The sequence below is a fragment of the Mirounga angustirostris genome, unplaced genomic scaffold (genome assembly GCF_029215605.1).
Source record: "Mirounga angustirostris isolate CCGP_5_RB_7025 unplaced genomic scaffold, mMirAng1.0.hap1 SCAF_7, whole genome shotgun sequence".
Lineage (NCBI taxonomy): Eukaryota > Metazoa > Chordata > Mammalia > Carnivora > Phocidae > Mirounga > Mirounga angustirostris.
Window position 1 is genome coordinate 43178508 of NW_026991715.1, and position 20213 is coordinate 43198720.

General features: G+C 40.3%; 2 non-coding genes across 2 annotated transcripts; both read left to right on the forward strand.

Annotated features, from left to right (window-relative positions):
- Positions 1-883: 883 nt before the first annotated feature.
- Positions 884-956, forward strand: TRNAK-UUU (transfer RNA lysine (anticodon UUU)). The gene has a single exon. It is a non-coding gene; the product is annotated as a tRNA-Lys (tRNA).
- Positions 957-7035: 6079 nt separating this feature from the next.
- LOC123836769 (small nucleolar RNA SNORA42/SNORA80 family) lies at positions 7036-7171 on the forward strand. The gene has a single exon (XR_006789061.1). It is a non-coding gene; the product is annotated as a small nucleolar RNA SNORA42/SNORA80 family (small nucleolar RNA).
- The last annotated feature ends 13042 nt before the right edge of the window (positions 7172-20213 follow it).

The window sequence follows — 20213 nt, forward strand, 5'->3', positions numbered from 1 at the left end:
GTTCTCTCTCTCACTTGCTTGCTCTCTCTCAAGTAAATAAATAAAATCTTAAAAAAAAAAAAAAGCAGATACAAGGGAAATCAGAGTTGTACATAGTTCTGTATAGCAGAGGACATCAGATCCTCAGTGGAGTGAGTTGGAGAATAATGATCCAGGGTTAGGACTGTGATGGTCAGAGAACAGAGGCAAAGCTGGGAACTGCAACCCTTGTTTGAAAGAGAAGGACCTCTTTGAAAACCTGAAGTCCTTTCCCACTGATATTAAAAAAGCACAATTATCTGGCTCCAATTTACCTTTCCCATCTTACTCTTGACAAAGTTCATCAGACTTAACTTTCTGTACCATTTCTGTACTTGGGATTTCAAATTAGGTTTGTTTTGTATCTGACACTTTTTTAAGTTGGTTCTCTGCATCCATGAGCCAAATATCTGCTCGACACAGACATCAAGATCCCTACAAGACTCATACACAAAACAAGAGATTTGACCATGTTCTCTACTCCAACTCTTCCCTCTGCTCAATGTGCATTTCTTGATCCCTATTCCTAGAAGTAATCCCTGGCTCCTTCAAATTTACACATGACTTTACCTATGCTTCTCTTATATACCTCAATTCCTACTTTCTGTTATAGTTATTAAAGACTTATCCTCTGAATAAACATCCCAGACTGATCCATCTTTGGATTCCAGTAACTTCTAGAATGATGTCCTGATCCATGGTAATAAATAATCATGAATGATTATGGTCTGACATTACAGAAAACACTGGGCTTTTCTTTTGATGTCCTTTTATTAATAGAACCTAAGCGTGCCCTTGCTTTTTCTTATTGGTAAACTATTAAGTAACACAAACTTAAAATCAGCAAAACGCTTTGCTTTGGGCCACCTGGCTGGCTCAGTTGGTGAAGCATGTGACTTTTGATCTCGAGGTTGTGGGTTCAAGCCCCATGTTGGGTGTGGAGATTACTTAAAAATAAAATCTAAAAAAAAAAAACCAACAACAAACTTTCCCTTTTTTTAAGAAGGTTCTTTTCTATGCTAGGTCTCCTTCGACTTCTATTTGTGAGGCTGATCTTTAAAATTTAAATAGACTTATTAATCCAGGATAAATTTTCTCTTTTCAGCATCTATCATGTAGTCTGTGGAGATCTTGATTCTACTATTCAACCTGTAATCCATTCCTCCAGTTTGTAGTCACCATCTATTTGGTAAGCATCTCTTCTAGGTCTTCATGAAGGTAGATAACAAAAATATGACTATTTCATGAATCCTCATAAAACTACCAAAAAAATAAAACAATAAAAAAAAAAAAAAACAAGCCCCAGGGGCATCTGGGTGGCTCAGTCGGTTAAGCCTCTGCCTTCGGCTCAGGTCATGATCGCAGGGTCCTGGGATCGAGCCCCACGTCGGGCTCTCTGCTCAGCAGGGAGTCTGCTTCTCCCTCTCCCGCTCCCCATGCTTGTGTCCCCTCTCCCACTGTGTCTCTCTCTGTCAAATAAATAAATAAAATCTTTAAAAAAAAAAAAAGCCCCTCCAAGCCAACATGGGGTGATTAATAAGAGATGTTTGACCACTGTCATTAAATTAGCGAAGAATCTAACCTACCATCATCCATTGTATTATTTTCCACATCACATTTCCTGGACTCACCCAGAAGAATATCATGTTTGTCTTTGTCACATGTCTCATTAAACTAAGAAATAACTATCAATAGTTCCCTCTCTTCTACCAATCTCCTGTAAGGAAGAAAATGAGTTGCTCCTGATGAACCCAAGCTGACGCCTACTGCCATATAAAAGGATTCTGATTTGTTTAACAAAGCTGAGTATTCACATTCACCTGGCTCTCCCCAGGTCCAAGGGAAGATATTACTCCTACAGGAACAATACAACTCGGTGACTCATTCCTGGGAGGGAGGTTACTCCTCTTGACAGCTAATCACAACCAGGCAGCATGATAATGAAGTAAGCCAAACTGACATAACTTATTTTCCTAGACTGCCCAATGCTGAGAAATTCACAGAGAAGGGTAGAATCTCACTCCTATTGTTTCCCAGCACCCATGCATAGTTCCCAGAACTTCATAACACAAGAGCAGCCTTTAGGGGCGCCTGGGTGGCTCAGTCAGTTGGGCATCTGCCTTTGGCTCGGGTCATGATCTCAGGGTCCTGGGATTGAGTCCTGTGTCAGGCTTCCTGCTCAGCGGGGAGCCTGCTTCTCCCTCTCCCTCTGTCTACCGCTCTGCCTACTTGTGCTCTCTCTCTCTCTGTCTGTCAAATAAATGAACAAATAAAATCTTTAAAAAACAAAACAAAACAAAACAAGACCAGCCTTTGAATAAGGTTACCTTCTCTGTTCACTATCTAAATCACCAGTTCTTACTGAAAAAAAGTTCACTATCAATTGTGTAATAGTCATTCCTAAGGGTGTTCCTAAAATACAGGTCTTTATGGCATAGCTTTTGATAATACTTTTCTCTGCCAGGAATTATTTTGGTAGATGGTAGCCAATAAATACTTGATTTTGTTTCTTGCCTTACCTAAATCTATTAGTTTTTGGGGTCACGGGGTGTTAAATTTCAATTTGGAAATAGATTTTATCTATTCTGACTAAAAAGGTAATTTTTGAAAACACAATTATAATAGATCTGAGTATTCCCTAGCTCTCAGCTCTCCTTCCAGGCAGAGTTCATAATTCTATTAATTAATTTGTGCATATTGGAGGAATCTTTTTATTCAGGCACTGTTGTACATTCCAATAAATTCCTAGAAACTCTAGGTCAAATTGGATTCTGTCCTTATCATCTGTACTTTCTATAAGGAAATATAATACAAAACAATCCTATTTAATAACAGGTTTTGGGTGGGGCATGAAAAAGGAACAAAAATAAAGTTTGTAAGTAAAACTGGGTTTCTGTTAGGATGATTTCCAATATAAAATGGCATTTAACTAGCAGATCCTGGCATAAACTTTTTCAACTTCCAAATGAAATACTTAAGAAGAAGATGAATACCAAGATCAAAATAAAGAAACTGATCATTAACCTATGGGCAGAAGCAAGGGGAAAACTCCACTAAGTTTAAAGTCCAATGGAAATGGGAAAAATTCAATCAATTGCTCCCTTCTCCTATGCCCCTGGGGAAAATAGCGGCACTCATGGGCCAGAAGTCAGGCAGTAAAACCCTTCCTCTCGTCCTGAATGATGAAATAAAAGACTGCAGCAAGGAGAAACCTTAGACAGCCGGCCTTCCACCACATGGTTTAAGGAAGCCAGAATCTTCTCTCCTAGTCCTCCCTTCCTTCTCTTTCTAAAAACATTCAAATTCCGGGCAGCCCTCTTGGGTCCCCCTGCCCCTCTTTTGGAGCTTTGTACTCTCAGTAAACCTTGCTTTTGCTGCTCCAACCCCCCCAAAATAAAAAATAAATAAAACATTCAAATTCCATGATAAAAACTAGGCAGGAACTGGGGATAATACTGGAGGTGTCGTAGTCTCCTGTATAAACACTAAGACAGGAAGAGCTGTGAAAATAGAGGTTCTGGCAATTGTAATTTTTTACAGAGCCCACCAGAGGGTGATGGAGACAGTGGGGGCAGGAAAAGATACCTTCTCAGGCCAGGGGAGTCTCACTAGATGAAAACTTCATGGGCGCCTGGGTGGCTCAGTTGGTTAAGCAACTGCCTTCGGCTCAGGTCATGATCCTGGAGTCCCTGGATCGAGTCCCGCATCAGGCTCCCTGCTCGGCAGGGAGTCTGCTTCTCCCTCTGACCCTCCCCCCTCTCATGTGCTCTCTCTCTCATTCTCTCTCTCAAATAAATAAATAAAATCTTTAAAAAAAAAAAAAAAAAGAAAACTTCAAAGAGGCTGGGAATGGGCTAGGAGCTGCCCAGCAGATCAGTTACAGACCCGAGAAGGGAACACGCAAGCTGAAAGCCAAGGGCAGCAGTGTGCTGGTAAGTAGACTCTGACTACCCCACCACTACCACCACCATCCCTCCCCCACCCTGTAAGTATGTGCCAATTTCCATGGTGGGAACACTCCCACCATGGTGGATCTCAGCCGTCAACATCACTGAACCACAAGCACACAACTCCGAGTTGGAATAAGGGGGATCCATCACATGCCTTGGCAAGCATTAGATGTGGATGGATTTCTCTTTATTCTAGAAGGAGGAAAGAGGAGCCTGTGAGAAAAATGTTTCAGGGCAGAGGAAGGAGAAGAACGGTAATAATAGCCAGCCTCAATTGAGCACTGATTATTCTCAGTACTTTATACTTTACAAGAAACGTCTCATTTAATCTTCACGGCAACTCTATGCAGTAGGAGGTATTATCTTAATTCTAAGACAACAATCTCAAGTTTCGTTAGGTAAAGTAATATTTGGCCTGTTCATGCAGCTATTAAGTGGCAGATTTGGTCTTTGGACTGCTGAACTGCAAAGCCCATACACTTGAACTCTAAGCTAAGCACAAAGTAAACCTGCAATAAATGTCCTGATTTCTTGACTCATTATGATAAACTATTCATCTTCCTTATAAATTATTGGCATTTTCACTTCTTTCTCTTCTGAGTTAATGAGAGATTTACATCCAAGATCCTTCAATTGCTCTTTCCTAATTTAGAATGACAAGAAGCCTCTCAGGGGAGGATTTTGTGGTGGATGGGGTGGGGTATGGGGGTGTAGGTGTGGTGGGAAATACTCAGAGAACAGGTGAACAGGGTGCTAGAATGCAACAAATAGAAAGTAGAGGCTGGGGCGCCTGGGTGGCTCAGTTGGTTAAGCGACTGCCTTCGGCTCAGGTCATGATCCTGGAGTCCTGGGATGGAGTCCCACGTCGGGCTCCCTGCTCAGCAGGGAGTCTGCCTCTCTCTCTGACCCTCCCCCCTCTCATGCTCTCTATCTCATTCTCTCTCTCATATAAATAAATAAAATCTTTAAAAAAAAAAAAAGAAAGTAGAGGCTGGGACTGATACTCCCAAACAAAAGCAGCCAGTCATCTATCAACATCTCAGTATTCTCCTAAATTCATGCCAGTCTTTTTCTTTGCTGTCATAAGTGTTAACAGCCATATGGATTAGTCATCCCACACTCTAGCTTCACGTTGGCTTGATATACACAATGACCTTTATTCCCTAACAACTACCTCCTCCCATAGCCACACCTGGGGATCTTTGCACGTCTATGTGGCTCCACCTCTGATATACTGAATTCTAGTAAATTGCTCACTGACCACAACCTTCTAGCTCTCCCACATCTTACTCCTTCACTTGACCTTTGATCTAGTCAAGCCCCCAGAGACTGCCTCTGTGTTTCCCACTAACTTTCCCCCCTTTCCGTCTTCTCTCCTTTTTTAACTCAGTCTAGACCCTGTGTTGTATCTGTTCAATCACTGTCTCATCAATGATCTCAGCACATTTTCCCCTTTGCCTCCCATCATCCCTCAGTCTTCATCCATCCATCCTCTCAGCCCTTGAATGCAAGTTGCTGAGAAAATCATGCAATAAGATTCTCTAACTTCAGTTTATTCTTCCTCATAGCCCCACAGTCTTTTGGTAAATGCTTTATCATATTTTTCTCCTGTTCCTCACAGAGGCTATTTCAAACTTTTACCACTTTCCTTGATTCCCCTGCCCTACAGATGTCTCTTGAACCTCAGAAGACCTTGACTGCATTTCACAAATGCATTCTGCTGGAGGTGCTCTGCATACTTGGGGCATCAGGGTACTGCAGAGCCCACAGTCCATAAACCTTTTTAGCAGGAACGTCAGTACCTCTTTCTAGAAGACTACATATTCCTGAATTGTCTGAAAGCCCTAGGGAATTTCACAGTCTGCCTTCCACACCCAAGCAGAGATGGCTCTGGAGTTTGATCAGAATCCACTTCTCACTGGCACACGTATTACTGACATGAAGCCCCTCTGCTGCCAGCTCTCCTGATGATCGTGCAGGAGCTGTGTGGAATATTTAAGAGAGGGAAACCTCCCTCACATAGTATTAATGTGTTCCAAGCCTTCCCACTCTTAGGTTCTCCAAGTTACAGACCTAGAGCAGAGAAAATAGAAAAATGTATATAAGTTCAAATCTCTCTGAGTCAGCCTTGATCAAATTGAATTCCAGATTGTACCAGAGGTGCCATACGTTTCAATAATAGGAATCTTGGGCCAATGAGATGTTGACACAGACATTTTAAGGTTTCAAAACTCTGAGCTGGCCATTGCAGCTTGTTACAGAGATAAAGATCAAAGGGTGGATTCCATTAACCAATCAGATATGTTGAGGATACTAAAAATGTAAATATTAGCCAGGTTGGGGTGAAGGTCCCTTCTTGACAGATTATGTTTCTTATGATGAAATTGATTCCTGGCTAGTGTGCATTTAAGAAGTTCAACAGTTACATCTTGGGTGCCTGGGTGGCTCAGTCGTTAAGCGTCTGCCTTCAGCTCAGGTCATGGTCCCGGGTCCTGGGATCGAATCCCACATCGGGCTCCCAGCTCAGCGGGAAGCCTGCTTCTCCTTCTCCCACTCCCCCTGCTTGTGTCCCCTCTCTCGCTGTCTCTCTCTCTGTCGAATAAATGAATAAAATCTTTAGAAAAAAAAAAAAGTTACATCTTGATTTTTAACTACAAGGGCTTATTGTTATATTACCCTTAATTTTGAGACAATGATGCTTATTTTACTTCTTCGTTTTGAGAAACTGTATTTCCTCATTGTTTGTTACAGGAAGTTCAATTTGAATTTCTTCATCAACATTGTAACTGACCTTATTGTAATTAATTCAAACGAGCATAAAGGGATTGTCAGATCCTCTTGGAGTTAGGAAAAATACATCTATGTTCTTCTTTTCGTGGCCGTGATTGTAAAATTAGCTGTGATTATATCAGAATCTTTTTTTTTCCAGTATTTATTGTGAGAAAACATCAACTACACAAAAGTAAAGTGAACAATAAAATGAACTGCCATTTGCCCATCATCCTGATTCGACAATCATCAAGAAGCTGTCACAATTGTAGAAATGCTTTTAGAAGCCAGGGCAAGCGCACGGTGATGGATTGATGGCGGGCCTTTCTCTGGGGGCCTCTCATAGTGTACCCATTGCAGGGGAGTGAGCAGCCCTGAACCACTGCCCAGCCTCCTCACTGGTGAGCTGTGAGCACTGAAGGGGGCTCAGGGGGAAAAAGTTACTAATTAATTAATTAATTTTTAAAAAGCCAATACATGCATTTAGCTGTATATTTAGTAGTGCAAACTGGTCCCCTGAGCAGCTACCTCTCAGGCATCTACCACTGCGCAGTGAGGGAGCTACTCTCTCCCCAGGGCACACCTCAGGGTGAATATTTCTACTTCAGATTTAAACTTTTCTTTATTTTTAAGCTTCATTGGTTTTGTCCTTTTTTTTTTTTAAGATTATTTATTTTATTTGAGACAGAGAGAGTGCGGGGTGGGCAGATGGAGACAGAGTCCTAAGCAGACTCCGCTGACTGCAGAGCCAGAGCCAGAGGTGGGGCTCGATCTCATGACCTCCAGATCAGGACCTGAACCCAAACCAAGAGTCAGAGGCTTAACTGACTGCACCACCCAGGCACCCCGGTTCTGTGGGGTTTTTACATAAACAGGATGCACACATTGTATTCCATCAAACACTATATGGGAGTTGTTACTATTTTTTTCTTTTTTGAAAGATCTGTCTCTTCTTAACTCTGAGGTGACTACATGAACAGGTTGATTTGAATCATTCAAAGCTTTTCTTCAAATCCACACAGTTATGTGCCAACATATGGTGCTAGTTAGTAAGTGCTTGTCTCTTAGCTCCAGGCTACTCCCTGTTTTGTGATGGTGGGATCGTAGCTTTGCTCTCTGGCTTCCTGTTAGGACCCTGGTTGTTTCCGGTTTGCTAACTGACTGGATGAGGTTCTCTCACATCATCCCGGAAAGCATTTTCACTCCTGCAGCTGCACCTGTGGCCCCAGGCAGTGGCAGAATAAGGCTTGCAGCTTTTTTCAACAATTGCAGAACCAGATTCATCACACCCTCTCACTTAGAGATCTTCAAGTTCTCTTGTAGTTATCTAGTTAGCTGACTCTAGTTAACCAATTGATACATAGTTCACCGTTATTTTATATTTAGCTTTCTCCATTTCGTAAATCTGATACGCTTTCTCTCCTCCTACTAGACATGGACACAGAAATATTCATATGTTGGAATTTTTTCATTCTCCTTATTTATGTATGTATTTTTTACAATAAATGGGATAATGCCCATTACTTCGCAACTTGCATTTTTCACTTAATGTTTCATGGACAGCATTTCCAGGTCAGTATATATAACTCTAACTAATTTTCTCAATAGCTGCATAATATTCCATCATATGGACAGACTGTAATTTATTCAACCATTCTGTTGACAGATATACAAGTCAAGTCCTAATTTTTTGCTACTACAAAAAAATGCTTCAATAAACATTCTTGTTCATATATCCTCTATACTAATACATTTGTTTCTATTTAAAAATCACTAACAGTTGGATTGCTGTATCAAAGAATGAGGTATTTATATTTGTGTGACACCACGTATACTGAATTGAACTGGTCTTACTCTTCAGTTTATGACACTGTACCATGGATTCCCCTCTAGAGCCTCCAGAAAGAACACAGCCCAGTCAATGCCTTGATTTAATCCACGAGACCCATTTCAGATCTGTGACCTTCAGAACTACAAGATAATAGATCTGGTTGTTCTCAGCTGCTAGGTTTGTGGTAATTTATTACAGTAGCAATAGGAAACTAATACATTGTTCTTATTAAGTTTAGGAATTAATGTTATATATCTCATACTCACCTAATCCCACTACTTATTTTTTTTTCTGAGTCAATTTGATAAGATAGATGTTACTAGATTGTTGTCCAAAGTGTGAAATTCATGTTTCTCCAACAATGCGTGAAATCTTTTCCACTAATTCCCATAAGTAAGGGACACTATTGATTCTTTTATTTTTTATTTTATTTTATTTTTAAAAATTTTATTTATTTGACAGAGAGAGACACAGAGAGAGAGGGAACACAAGCAGGGGGAGTGGGAGAGGGAGAAGCAGGCTTCCCGCGGAGCAGGGAGCCCGATGTGGGGCTCGATCCCAGGACCCTGGGGCCATGACCCAAGCCGAAGGCAGACGTTGAACGACTGAGCCACCCAGGCACCCCTACGAAATGTTTTTTATTATTATGTTTACCTTTTCTGTTGCTGTTTTTGGATTTCCAGGCTTGGTTAAAGTCCCTCATGCCTTTTGATGGCGCATGTAAACTACATTTTCTTACAAGATTTTATCGTTTACAATTTTGCCTTTAATCCAACCAGAATTTATTTTTTTAAATATTATAAAATATAGAATTCATTCTAGTTTCTTCCCAATTACACCAATAGTATTTATTAAATAATTCAGCCTTTCCTCAGTGAATTGAATTATCATATTTGCCATATATTAAATTTTCATTTATACTGTATCTATTTCTAAATTTTTAAATTTTGTTCCTTCCCTGGTACAATTTGTATCTAATTTTATATTAGCTTTATAGTATATTCCAATATTGAGCAGGTGAGTTTTCCCACACTGTTGTTCTCTCTCTGTTCTAATGCTTTTCATGGCTATTTCCTCATATTTATTCTTCCATACAAATTTTATGATCCAATTAAAATTAAAATATTGTATTGAATTAAATTTACAAAATAATTTTAGGAAATTTGACATTTAATGATACATTATCTATTGAGGAAATCTTTTCATTTGTTTCATTATGTCTTATATTTTTAAAGATTGCCTTGCCAAATTTGATTTATGAGCATTTTATTTAAAATTTCTGAACCTAAAAAAATAAATAAATAAAAAACAATAAAAAAAATAAAATTTCTGAACCTATAAAATGTAATAACTCTATTGGTTTGCTTTTTTTTTTAAAGATTTTATTTATTTATTTGACAGAGAGAGAGAGAGAGAGCACAAGCAGGGGGAGTGGCAGGCAGAGGCAGAGGGAGAAGCAGGCTCCCCGCAGAGCAGGGAGAGCCCGATGTGGGGCTAGATCCCAGGACCCTGGGATCATGACCTGAGCCGAAGGCAGTCACTTAATCAACTGAGCCACCCAGGCACCCTATTGGTCTGCTTTTTTGTATTTGTATAACTATGCTGGATTTGTAAAACCACTGTGAAGAGTTTGTTTTTATGTATTTTGGAATAGTTTGGTAAGCATAGGAATTATCTGTGATTTGAAGGTTAGAGAGAATTTAGCTGTAACATTGTCCAGACTTGTTGCTTTTGTCATTATTTGAAAACAATTTTATTATGGAAAATATCAAATATATACAAAAGTAGAGAAAATAGTATACTGAATCCTATGTACCTACCACCTAGCTTTGACAATTATCTCAAGAATTTTCCATTCTTGTTTCATCCATCTTCCCACTTTTATTTTGCTGGACTATTTTAAAGCAAACCTCAGAGGAGGAGGTGGCCATGTGGTTAAGGTGATGGACTGCTAAAGCAAATCTCAGATTTCTTATCAGGTCATCTGTAAGTAGCTCACTCTGTTTCTCTAACAGATAAGGTCCATTTTTTTTTTTTTTAAACAGCCACCTCATCATACCTAAAAAAAATTTCCTGATTGTTTAAAAAATAACCTTTTGGGGCACCTGGGTGGCTCAGTTGGTTAAGCATATGCCTTCGACTCAGGTCATGATCCCAGGGTCCTGGGATCCAGCCCCACATCAGGCTCCCTGTTCAGCAGGGAGTCTGCTTCTCCCTCTCTCTGACACTCCATCTGCTCATTCTCTCTCTCTCTTTCTCCCCTTCCTCCCCGTGAGAGCATGTGCACGTGCATGCGTGCCCTCTCAAATAAATAAATAAAATCTTAAAAGATATCCTTTTACTTTTGGTTTGTTTGAATCAGAATCCAAAAGACATCTAGTGCATTGCATTTTTGTTGTTCTGTCTCCTGATTCTCTCTTAATTTAGAAAAGTTCTCTCTTATCTCCTCCCACTCTGCCCTCCCTGTGCCATTTATTTGTTGAAAAATCAGGTTGTTTGTCCTACAGTATATTCTAGATCTGGATTTGGTTAGTTGTTTCCTTGTAGTGTTACTTAACTTGTTCCTCTTTTTTTTCCTTTTTTTTGTAGACTGAAAGTTAAAAATCTTGATTATGTTTAAGTTAAATTATTTTGGGGGCGCCTGAGTGGCTCAGTCGGTTATGCGTCTGACTCTTGGTTGTCCACTCAGGTTGTGATCTGGTGGTCTTGAGATAGAGCCCCTTGTCGGGCTCCACACTCAGCAGGGAGTCTGCTTGAGATTCTCTCTCCCTCTCCCTCTGCCCCTCCTGCTCATGTTCTCTCTCTCTCTCTAAAAATAAATAAATAAATCTTTAAAAAAATAAGTTAAATTCCTTTTTTGTTGAAGATTCTTCATAGATGGTGTGGTATACTTCATACTGTACCACATCATGATTGCCCTTAAGGTCTGATTGTCCCATTTATAATGATACTGAGATTGATGGTTTAATTCAGGTATTACCAGGCTAATCCATTCATTATAAAGTTCACCATCAGACTTTCACCTAATAATTTTAGCAGCCATTAATAAACTTTCCTTACATCATTGTTTCATTAGGATTTAATAAAATGGGTGATTTTTTTTTTCCTACCATTCTTTCTGCCTGATAGCTGATATTCCTTAACAAAGAATCTTGTCTTATCAGCTATTTAGTTACACTGACATACAGCTCATATAGGAAGGGCAGGCTGCTGTCCTTTTATAAATAGTAGATTTGGGGAGCCTGGGTGGCTCAGTCGGTTGAGCGACTGCCTTCGGCTCAGGTCATGATCCTGGAGTCCCGGGATCAAGTCCCACATCAGGCTCCCTGCTCAGCAGGGAGTCTGCTTCTCCCTCTGACCCTCCTCCCTCTCATGCTCTCTGTCTCTCATTCTCTCTCTAGCAAATAAATAAAATCTTAATAAATAAATAAATAAATAAATAAATAAATAAATAAATAGTAGATTTAACTTCCCCAATATTTCCAATGATACTGGTATTTGGGGTTTTAAAAAACCTTTAGTCATTTGTATTTTGCTAGAAAAAATTTCTTCCCTCTAGATTTTCACTTTATTACTATAGAATGCACAAAGCATTCTTGTATAAGTCTCTTGACGTCTATCATATCTCCTTTTCCTTTTTTTAATTTTTTAAAGATTTTATTTATTTATTTGACAGAGAGAGAGAGGGAGAGAGAGTACAAGCAGGGGGAGCAGGAGAGGGAGAAGCAGGCTTCCCGCTGAGCAGGGAGCCCGATGCGGGGCTCGATCCAAGGACCCTGGGATCATGACCTGAGCCGAAGGCAGACGCTTAATGACTGAGCCACCCAGGCGCCCCTATTATTTATTTATTTGTATAGATTTTGTTTATTTGACACAGAGAGAGAGAGCACAAGCAGAGGAAGCAGTAGGCAGAGGGAAAGGGAGAAGCAGGCTCCCCGTTGAGTAGAGAACCTAACGTGGGATAGATCCCAGACCCTGGGATCATGACCTGAGCCGAAGGCAGACACTTAACCAACCGAGCACCCAGGTGCCCCTCATATCTCCTTTTTCAAACCTAAAACGGCATGTGTGTGTATGTGTGTGTGTGTGTATGTGCACACCTATGTCTGTGTATTACCTACGGTGTTTGTACATTATTTATATTTACAACCAACCAGTTTTAGGTTTTATTTATCCTTCTGACTTTCTCTTCTATGAGTCACTTCCTAAGTGAGTCCAAGTGCTCACACCTGTTTCACATTTAAAGAGGGTCTGGGGTTGGGAGGTAGTTTCTCAAGTAATTTATAATCCCAAATTACCTTATTGTTCTATTTCTCCAGTTAACACAAATTTAATCTCTGGTGCTTCATTTTACTACAAAGAAGCAAGTTAGAACTCATCAGGAAAAAATTCCTCCATTTTTTACTTCTCTTGTCAACCTACAAATTTATTTGCATTCTTGCCTTTTTATTTTATTTTATTTTTACCATATTCCCTCTCACCACAGTGAGAGAAGGTGATTACTCAACTTAGTACTGCATCTATCTCTCCCACATTCCTAGAGATTCCAATTCATCAAATAACTTTTCTCAAGTGTCTTTAAATTCTATCAACTGATTTTCTTCCCTAGTCTGTAAACAGGCTTAAGTCTCTCCCATCTTAGTTAAACGGACATATATTCCCTTTCAGATACCTCTATGTCTTTTCTTTCCATAACAGCCAACCCCCTGAAATAGAAGCTACGGTGTCTACCCTCATTATTTCTCTAAATCTTCTCTTGCCGAAGTCAGCAGTGGCCTCTTCCTTGCTAAAAACCAGGGCATTCGCCACAGCATCTGATGCTCCTGACCTCCTTGGAATGCTTTCCTTTCTTAACTATCTTGGATTTTCCCTCACCCTCGTCTCCTGATTCCTCTACTTCTCTGGCTATTCCTTCTTATTCTCCTCCGAAGATTCCTCTTTTTTTCAGAAACAGAGAAGACCTTCAAACATCAAACTTCCTACTGTTTTTCACTCTATTTTCCCTCTTAACCTGGAAGAAAATAGCATAAATTAATCTTTACAGAGTGATGTCTTCTGGAGCTGAACTCTCGTCCTAAACATTCTTACAGAGTCTTCTCTGTCCCCATTGGACTTGCCTAGGGTCCTATTTGCCTTTGCCAAAAGGCAAAGTGTCTAAACCGAAACTCGTAATTTTTCCTCAGAACTTGTTTTTCCTCCCATACTTCCCTTTTGATGTATAGTACTGCTACATATCCAGTTATCCAAGCCAGCAATCTGGCATGGTAGTGTGAGACAGTAAGATTACAAAACAGAAAAGGCGCTGAAGTTTGCAAGTAAAAAGATGATTTATCATATGCTTAAGGATAATCTCATAAAAGGCAATCATATATAGACTATATACAAATAGGCTCTATGCAGGGCTTGAACTCATGACCCCAAGATTAAGAGTCACATGCTTTACCAAGTGAGCCAAACAGGTGCCCAATAAAAGGCAATTATAAGAAATATAACCAGGGGTGCCTGGCTGGCTCAGTTGGTAGAACATAGTTCAAACCCCACGTTGGGTGTAGAGATCACTTAAAAAAAATACAACTAGACCTCAAAGGAATCTCTCTCCTCAAACTCTCTATTTCCCAAATTCATCTGAGTCACTTTTCTTGACTTCTATCTATTTCTTCCCTCTGTGACTAGATGTTTCTGCTAATCTATGGATCACTAAAACCACTATAACTCTGACCCACTCTGACCTTTGAGGCCAAGCCCACAATAGCATTTCTCTGAGGTCTCTGAATATCACAGTACATACCCAGGGAGAATCAGATTGCCCCAACTTAGCTGAGTCAAGTGGTGCAAACATGTCTGCTCCTGTCCTCTATCTTAGCTAGATCTATAGATGGAAAGATTCCCTTTGAAGGGATTGTGGGAAAGTTAGACTGTATATTGAGTGTCAATTCTTGACTTTTTACTCTTCACAAATCCTCGTATCTAAAAAAGAGTGATTGGGTTGCCTGGCTGGCTCAGTGGGAAGAGCATGCAGCTCTTGATTTCGGGGATTAAGTTCAAGCCCCACGTTGGGTGTAGTAATTACTTAAGTAAATAAACTGTAAAATAAATTAATTAATTAATTAATTAACAAACAAATAAATAAGTGATCAATTTCTATCAGTTCGACCTAATATTTCACAAATCAAACCACTTCTCTTCATTTCCCTCTCTCACTTATCTAGTTAAACCAGTTTTCTAGATCCTCCCAATGTGTCCCTACATTTACTTTTTGTTTCTTCTCATCCATCTTCTACACTGCAGCCAGAGTGACCTTTTTATTTTTTTAATTTTTAAAATTAAAAAAAAATTTTTAAAGATTTTATTTATCTGACAGAGAGAGAGAGCACAAGCAGGGGGCAGTGGCAGGAAGAGGCAGAGGGAGAAGCAGACTTCCAGCTGAGCAGGGAGCCCGATGCAGGGCTTGATCCCAGGACCCTGAGATCATGACCTGAGCCAAAGGCAGACGCTCAACCAATTGAGCCACCCAGGTGCTCCAGAGTGACCTTTTTAAAGTACCAGTTTAATAATGTCACTTCTTTACTCAAATCTTTTCATAGGATATGTCAAGACTGACACCTGACTCGAAGATATCTATATGTCAGTTCAAACTTCTTAATATGATTGTATTAGTTTCCCAGGCTGCCGTAAAAAATTACCACAAATTTGGTGGCTTAAAACAACAGAGACTTATTTTTTCACAGTTCTGGAGGCTAGAAGCCCAAAATCAAGATGTTCGGAGGACTATGCTCCCTCTGAAATCTCTAGGGAAGAATCCTTCCTTACTTTTTTCTAGAATCTGGTGACTCCTGGCTATCTGTGGCATTCCTTGGCTTGAACTGCATCTCTCCCAACTCTGCCTCCATCTTCACATGGCGTTTTTTCTGTGTCTCTCCGACTCCTTACAACAACAACAATCATAGGATTTAGGGCCCACCCTCTATCCAGGATTATTTCATCCTGAAATCCTTAACATCTGCAGAAACCCTGACTTCTGAGGTTTCAGGTAGACAAGAATTCCAGGGGACTATGAATTAATCCATTACAATTGCCTACAGGCCTTTTATGATACGATATCTCCTCACCTCTCCAGCCTCATCTCTGACCACTCTCCACCTCTCATTGTAATCTCCATACTAACTCCATACTAATCTTCATACTAAGCCCCTTGCAATTCTGGACCACAGGTTGCTCATCCTCACTTCTGCAAAAGGATCTTTGCATTTCCTGCCCACCTCTGTTGAGAATGTCCTTGAAGTCTCCCCTTGCCTGACTTACTATTTTTCAGATTCAGTTGCTCTAGGAAGTTTTCCTGAATCTCACCCCTCATTTCCAGATGCTCACCTCACCCCAGATGCCCACTGCACCTTCGGTCTACCTTGATCAGAGGTGCAGTGGGCATCTGGGGTGAGGTGAGCATATGGAGCATGTTCCCCACTATTTCATAATTTTAATTGCTGCACCATCTCTTCTCTACCTTTCTATCCCCATTTCTTTGCCAGCCAAATAATCAGTAAGGGACCAATCATTTCTTGTTTTGTTTTTATTTGCTTTTGTATTCTCAGAACCTAACACAGCACCTAATAGGCACTTGACAAATGGTTATAGAACGAATGAATGAATGACTGTCTTTGAAAAGCTGTTCACATATGGTAAGAATTTCCAGGTGTTAAAATTGATATGCAGTAGCATCTGTGGTGGTTTCTTTATTCAGGTTTGTCCTTTAAAGAGAATATTAACTTCATTTGAGGAAATTGAGAGAAGTACCCCATAACTATTAAATATTACATTAGGCAGTAGTAAATTACCCCATTTGGTTTTGGTGTTGCATGTGATAAAAACCCACTTTGATCTGACTGTAGCCCTATTCATTTTGATTATCCTTAGATCAAATAATGTAACATACCCAATTATAGCCATAAATGGGAATGATGGGCTTACCATATAAATGGGTTTGAATTCCATATTAATATTAACATTAACTTTAAAGAAAATTATGTAGTTTACCTTCTAAAGAGAAGAAAAGCTTCTACTGAAGTTGGAAACTGTGTATACTTACAAGTGAAAGAACCAGAAAAATAGCCTTAAAGAGAAAGTTAAAGTAGATAGTACTGATTATCTTCAGGTAACTCACCACTCTCATTACGAACAGAATTTAATTTATACAATCACCTTAAATAAAACGAGGACCGGCAAATATTATTAGGAAGATCACATTCCTTTTAGTTAATCATTTCTGGAATAAAAGGCTCCCAGGATTCTCCAACGTTTTCCTTTTTGGTTGACATAACATCAAGGATTATATAACTATGTAGCAGAACCTCACCCTTGTCAGAAAGGTTAAAATCAACAACACAGGAAACAACAGGTGTTGGCGAGGATGCAGAGAAAAAGGAACCCTCCTGCACTGTTGGTGGAAATGCAAACTGGTGCAGCCACTCTGGAAAACAGTATGGAGGTTCCTCAAAAAGTTGAAAATAGAGCTACCATACGACCCAGCAATTTCACTACTGGGTATTTACCCAAAGAATACAAAAACACAAATTCAAAATACACTGTACCTCAGGATAACCAACTATTTGATGAACAAATTTCTCTTTATAGAATTACAGATAGAAAGAAGGAACAAGGGCGCCTGAGTGGCTCAGTCGTTAAGCGTCTGCCTTCTGCTCAGGTCATGGTCCCAGGGTCCTGGAATCGAGCCCCGCATCAGGCTCCCTGCTCCACGGGAAGCCTGCTTCTCCCTCTTCCACTCCCCCTGCTTGTGTTCCCTCTCTCACGGTGTCTCTCTCTGTCAAATAAATAAATAAAATCTAAAAAAAAAAAAAAAACTTAAGAAAAAAAAGAAGGAACAATATTGAATTCAAATATCACCATCTTGCAATCCCTAATGAATGAACAGATCTAGTCAGTGAACATCAATGGATGCTAACATCACGAAGAACAACAACCAGACTTTCTGTGCCACCTAATAGAAGAATACACAGCATCACTCATGAAGTTGTCTTGGGGAAAAAAATCCAGTGTAAATCTCGTTAATCATTAGATCCCATTTACAGAAAATATGAAGGACTTCTGTTCTCTGCTTTTTCTGGAAGCTGGCACCCCACATCAATACCTCTGCCCGATTTCAGGTGTTCCAGCACTAGCTCATAGAGTTGGGCAGATCAATTAAGGTATTAAGTGGACAATTTGTTTATCTTTGAATTTCCAGACAGAATTCTCTCTCCTCATCTTCAATTCCTCGTTCTCTACTGGATCCTCCTCATCAGCATTTAAATGTGCAATTAGTTCCCACTGAGTTGCAATCGGTTGTGTGTCAATCTTCATCTTATTGGACTTCTCAGTTGCGTCTGTTATAGATCCTCTTTGAAACCATTCTCTTCCAGTGCTGGTTTCCTAGTCTCCCTAATCAGGGCTTCTCATTCTCTTCTGCCAAATCATCTTTACATGTTAGACATTTTTAAAGGTTCAGTTCTGCTTTCCCTCCTCCTCATTCTGCTTTCTGTCTTTCTGTCTTTCTCTTCCTCCCATTTCATAATATCCCTACCTTCAATTATTCACACTTCTCCAGTGATTTATATGCTGATGACTCCCAAATTTATATTTCCAGGCCAGGCCTCTCTGATTGTTTTAAAACATGTCTGTCAATCTTTGACAATCCTTCCATCAAAAATGGAGTCTAGGGGCGCCTGGGTGGCTCAGTCAGTTAAGCGGCTGCCTTCGGCTCAGGTCATGATCCCAGGGTCCCGGGAATCGAGCCCCGCATCGGGCTCCCTGCTCGGCGGGGAGCCTGCGTCTCCCTCTCCCTCTGCCTGCCTCTCTACCTACCTGTTCTCTCTATCTCTCTGTCAAATAAATAAATAAAATCTTTAAAAAAAAATGGAGTCTAATTCTTCTTTGCTTAAATATGGTCTGGCCTTATGACTCTTGACAAAAAGAATGTGTGTAACGGAATATGTTTATTGGCAGTGAGGCTGCACGACCTCTGAGGCAATTAGAAGAGGTGATCCAGCTTCCTCCTGGTTCTCTCTCTCAGGATGCATGCTCTAGAGCCCTGAACCATCATATAAGAATTCTGGTACCCTGAAGCTGCCTGGAGAGATAGAGCAGAGATCACATTGAGATAGAGACAGATGTCTGAGGAGCTTTAGCTATTCCAGACTCAGAGTCTTCCCAACCCAGTGTCAAGCTTGTGAATGAAGTCTTCCAGATGACATCAGTCCCAGCCATCATTTGACTGTGACCTCATGAGAGACCCAAGCCAGAACACTTCAGTCAACTCATTTCAGATTTCTGACCCATAGAAACAGTGAAAAGTAATAAATGACTATTATTGTATAAAGCCACTAAGTTTTGGGGGATTTGGTACATAGCAATAGATATTCAGAATATCCTCTGACTTCCACACAGACATCTTCGAATTCAGGACACACCACCCCCAAATATGCCACTTAGGCAAATTGACTATTTTGAGCTAAAGGAACTGCAGATGCAGGAAGGGCCCTCTGACCTCCCCTTTACTACCTAAAAACAATCCATAAAACCTCCCATGAGGAAGGCACCCTCCTTGAACAGGAAGAAAAGAACATTCTTATCACCAGAAATTGAGAATCGGGGGCACCTGGGTGGCTCAGTTGGTTAAGTGACTGCCTTCGGCTCAGGTCATGATCCTGGAGTCCCGGGATCGAGTCCCGCATCGGGCTCCCTGCTCAGCAGGGAGTCTGCTTCTCCCTCTGACCCTCCTCCCTCTCATGCTCTCTGTCTCTCATTCTCTCTGTCTCAAATAAATAAATAAAATCTTTAAAAAAAAAGAAATTGAGAATTGACGCTGAAATAGATCTATACAAATAAACTTACTAAAATAACACTTGTCTTCCAATAGTCTCCCACCCCCATATCTCTTAGTCACTTCTCCATAATTTACTGCCCCTAGTTCAAATCCCTTTGTCTCATCATTTCTTCTCAAATGTATTGTTTCTTTATCTAAAAGGTATAAAAACTTTTTGCTCTGATCACTTTTCTGGGTCATTTTCTTGTAAGATTTCATGTACATGTAAAATTCTAATGAAACTTGTATGCTTTTCTCCTATTATTCTGCCTTAAGTCAATTTAATTCTCAGGCCCAGCCAGAGATCCTAAGAGAATAGAGGAGAAATTTTTCTTCCCCTCTGTCTGGCCCTATTGTTTTCCAACTTTTTCCACTTGTTAAGTAGTTCATTATCTTCATACATAACCCAACTCCCATCTTTTCATATTTGTTATCTGCCTTGTTTTTCCTAGAATTCTTATTTGGTAGTATCCCAGGCATTTGTGCAATATTAAAAAAAAAAAATTCCTGGGATGCCTGGGTGGCTCAGTCGGTTAAGCATCTGCCTTTGGCTCGGGTCATGATCCCAGGGTCTTGGGATCAAGCCCCACATTGGGCTCTCTACTTAGTGGGCTCCTTGCTCTGCAGGGAGCCTGCTTTTCCCTCTGCCTCTGCCTCTCCCCCCTGCTCATTCTCTCTCTCCCTCTCTCTTTCAAATAAGTAAAATATTAAAAAAAAAAATTCCCTAGGTGGAGCCAAGGCAGACAACCTATGAAAGAGACTGTACTGACATATGCATAAATTGGAATGC